This window comes from Salvia miltiorrhiza, chromosome 8, assembly GCF_028751815.1.
Source record: "Salvia miltiorrhiza cultivar Shanhuang (shh) chromosome 8, IMPLAD_Smil_shh, whole genome shotgun sequence".
NCBI lineage: Eukaryota > Viridiplantae > Streptophyta > Magnoliopsida > Lamiales > Lamiaceae > Salvia > Salvia miltiorrhiza.
The window spans coordinates 42,795,847-42,799,939 of NC_080394.1; the positions used below are offsets into that span (position 1 = coordinate 42,795,847).

A 4,093-nucleotide genomic window follows, 5' to 3' on the forward strand; every position below is an offset into this window, starting at 1 on the left:
TGTTCCAGAGTAGTCGTTTCTCACCAAACAAGAAACCTTGAATATTGAACCCTCAGCAAAGTTCGAACACTACGCCAAAAATGCACATACATAACACAACATAGATAACGGTTTTTTCGAAAACCGTTATCTATGTTTTATAATAGATAACAGTTTTCGAAAAAACCGTTATCTATGTACTGTTATGTATATGCATAGATAACGGTTTTAAGTAATGCGTTATGTATTAGCGTTATCTATTAGTCAGATAGATAACGGTACTCCTGAACCGTTACGAAAAGCGTTATATATGTGCATCTATTATAACGGTTATTTCTACCGTTACGGAAACTGTTATGTAAGAACATGGATATATAACGCTAAGCCTGGACCGTTATGCGAACCGTTATATATGTATGTTTTTAACAACGGTTATTTCGTCCGTTACGAGGACTGTTGTTGGGAACCCCATGGAATATCTTATTTTATTTTGATGATACCAAAATCCTTAGGTTTAATATGTAATAGACTAGAACAAGTTTGAACTCAAGTGTTAGAGTTCGGTTCTAGTTTAGTTTGCGGTTCTGAAGACTGAAGACTGAAGAACGAAGGACTGAAGACTGAAGACTGAAGTTACCAACTGAAGTATCAGTTGAAGAATTAGTTCGGAGCTGATTACTTAATGCGTGCCACGTGGACTCAGCGGACTGATACTAAAGACAAGTATCAGTTAAACATTCTTCCTCGGACTGAACTTGCAACGTTCAAAAGGAAGCCACGTACTCCAAAAGTACAGCTGCATTAAATGCAGAGATCTCAGGATCCTCTCTCTGTAGAGGTCATTCCTATTTGGTGGCTACTTTATCAGAGACGTCACATCTTCTACTCTTCAACATAGCCGTTCCCACCAAACAAGGAACCTCGAAGATTGAAGCCTCAGCCCAAATTCAAAAAGCTCTCCAACGGAAGAAATCTTGAAGACGTTCTCCACCAACGGATCTATTCAAGATCTCTCCTATAAGTAGTGCTCGATGATCACTTCAACCTTCACCGATTCAACAACATAAGCTGAAGCTCTGCCAAAATTGCTACTCAGCTCAAAGCCCAACCTCCCAAAGGTTGAATCGAAGAAGAGAATTCCAAAGCCAAAATCAGTCACTGCTGATTACACACATTCTCTTAGACCTTAGGCAAATATCTGTTTATCCAGAAGCCTAGGTCAAACTAGCTCCAAAGAACTTGTTCTTTGAAGTTTAGTTGGCAGGATTTCAAACCTCCATTCGAGATAGAATCGAGTGTTTGAGTGAAAAGGAGTTTAGGAAGGTACTCTGACTCCGTGAGATCCTAGTGCAAGGTCGTGCTAGGAGTGAGAAATCCAACGCGAGTGAAGTGTTGGTACTGAAGAGTGGAATCTTCAGTGGTACGGTTGTGTGCACCCGGCAAGCACACGGTTCGGTTTGCAGTGCACCAGTTAAGCACTTGCGGAGTGGATTGTTGGTCTGATCAACCGACCGTGGATGTAGGAAATTTCCGCTGCGCAAGTGTTTAACTGGTGCAAAAGATGCTTGAGTATGTGATTGTTGTTAAGATAATATTTGGTTGAGTATAGGCACAAAGTGAGCTAGATGAGGATCATTACTAGTTGACTTGTTGGCACTATGTTGTATCACAAGCTAGTAAATCTGTTTTCTTATTAGCCTTGTGTCAATTAAAAGTCATTTAGCTAGAGAACATTTGAGGAGCGAGCCATCTATTCTATGACAGCCTGAACTAACAACAAAAAAAAATGTTGAAACCAAGTACTTCTTTAATTAAATACTTTAGATATTTTTTTCTCTAAGATCATTAGTTTTTCCTTCTAATTCTAGGTAATCTCCCATTTTTCTAACATCACTTTTGGTTATGAATCTTGGATTTTTAATTTTCTGTCATATAGAGTGGCTTAACTGGTTTTGTTTTGCCTTTTGTTATTTGATAATTAGCGATTGATAAAGTTGATGAGTAAGGTCCCCTTGTTGAGATGGATTAATTAGTTGTTTTGTGATAAAGATGATGTTTCTTGATGATACTTAGTGTTGTAATTGTAAAACTGATCAGATGTCTGCTAGTTTTTCGGATTTAGGTTGATAATGTTGACATTCTGTAGTGTAGAAAGGAAATTTTCTCACGCCTGCTAGCTGCCGCTATGACAGTTCCTTGAGTAATACCATACTCTGTATTTGTACGACTATTTTTGATTGTTGCCATACAAGTTTAATGATGATTGGTATGCGCGGTGCTTCTCAGGTCTATTGACTAAGAAATTTGTCGCTTTGATAAAGCATGCAGAGGATGGTGAACTTGATCTAAACAAGGCGGCTGACACTTTGCAGGTGATTAAACTTGAGCTAGAAGAATTCTGTATTTGACATGATTATAAATATTGGGATCACATATACTGCGGAATTCATCTTATAGTAAGTTCACTCATTATTCTTTTTTAATGGTTGTGATTACTTAATGAATTTAGATGTTTATTTTCCACCATTGATGTTTCTATGGAGATGTAAGTTTTTTAGAAATGTGTTTTTATAACAGTTGCAAGAATTGCTTAATTTTATCATCTCTCATTTTTTTGTTTATTTCTGTGCAGCTGTATATTTCTCAACCCAGCTGGACTCAGCTTCAGGAGGTACTCTTCACTATGCGGTCGCGAGTAGCTCAACACTTATATAGTTGAAGGACAAGATACAAGATTATAGAGCTTATAGAGAGGTGCTGGTTTTAGAAGGCAACGGAAGCCCTAGATTTTTTTTTAGTTGGGCTCAAAACATTTTGTATGAATGTTTTGTGATATATATAATATATGTTATTGATGGTTTTATCATTTTGTTGTTTTAGGTTCATTTATTCATTTTTTTAGATAAATAACAGAAAAATTGAGAAAAAGTATTAAAAATATGCTAAAAGCTATAGTTGGCATACATAACGGTAAAGAACTGTTATGTATTACGACAAAGATAACGGTTAAAACCGTTATGTATAATACTATAAATAACGGATGTAAAACGTTACTTATATATAAACAACTGTTATGTATATATGTATACATAACGATGAAGTTTAACTTTCTTGACGGGTTGGAATCGTTATGTATAATTATTTAGATAATGTATAATAGAATAGATAACGCTTAAATCTCCGTTATATATGAACTCCACATACATTACACCACTATATATTACGACAGTTTTCGCACATAGATAACGGATGAGCGAATTTGGCGTAGTGGAATTTCTCTCCAACGGATGAATTCTTGAAGACCATCTCCGCCAATGGATCTATTCAAGATATCTCCTATAAATAGAGCTCGATGATCACTTCAATCTAAACTGATTCAAATACACAAGCTGAAACGCTGCCGAAATCACAACTCAGCAAATCAAAGCCTTCCAAAGTTTGAATCGAAGAAGATAATCCTAAAGCCAAAATCAGTCTACTACTGATTACAAAAATTCTCTTAGAACCTTAGGCAAATATTGTATAACTAAAGCCTAAGTTACTGATTATAGAGAGCCCGTTCTCTGTGATCTAGATTGGCAAGTTTTCAAACCTCCTTTCAACTGACCGAAAAGAGTGTTTGAACCGAGAGGAGTTCAGACCAGGGTTCTGACTCCAAGAGATCTTAGCAGTCACAGAGTAGACATAGTTTTATCTCAGTGAGCTAAGAGTGAGCGAGAAATCCAACCCAGTGTGTTGGTACTGAAAATTTGATTTTTAGTTGTAAGGTTTGCTGTGCACCCGTAAGCACAAGCCCAGAGTGTTTGTCAGTGTGATCAACTGACCGTGGACGTAGGAATTTGATTCTGAACCACGTAAATATCCCTTTGTCGTTTATCGCTTTCAGTCTTTACTTTCATATATGTGCACAAACTCTTTGTTAACTAAAACTGATTAATCGCAAAGTGAAACTAAATCTTGACAACGTGTTTAATCACAAAGGCTATTTCAAAAGAAAAGTTTTCCGCTGCCAGTGATATTAGTTTGACTGATATATCTTCGGATAGTCAGTAACATTCATAACTCTCCTATATTTTACAAACTTGACTGGAGCCTTACGCATATCAGTTAAAGT

General features: G+C 36.6%; 1 long non-coding RNA gene across 1 annotated transcript; it reads left to right on the plus strand.

The window, feature by feature from the left end:
- Positions 1–1,542: 1,542 nt before the first annotated feature.
- On the plus strand, positions 1,543–2,845 carry LOC130998846 (uncharacterized). The gene is made up of 2 exons (XR_009093295.1): positions 1,543–2,435; positions 2,612–2,845. It is a non-coding gene; the product is annotated as an uncharacterized LOC130998846 (long non-coding RNA).
- Positions 2,846–4,093: the final 1,248 nt, after the last annotated feature.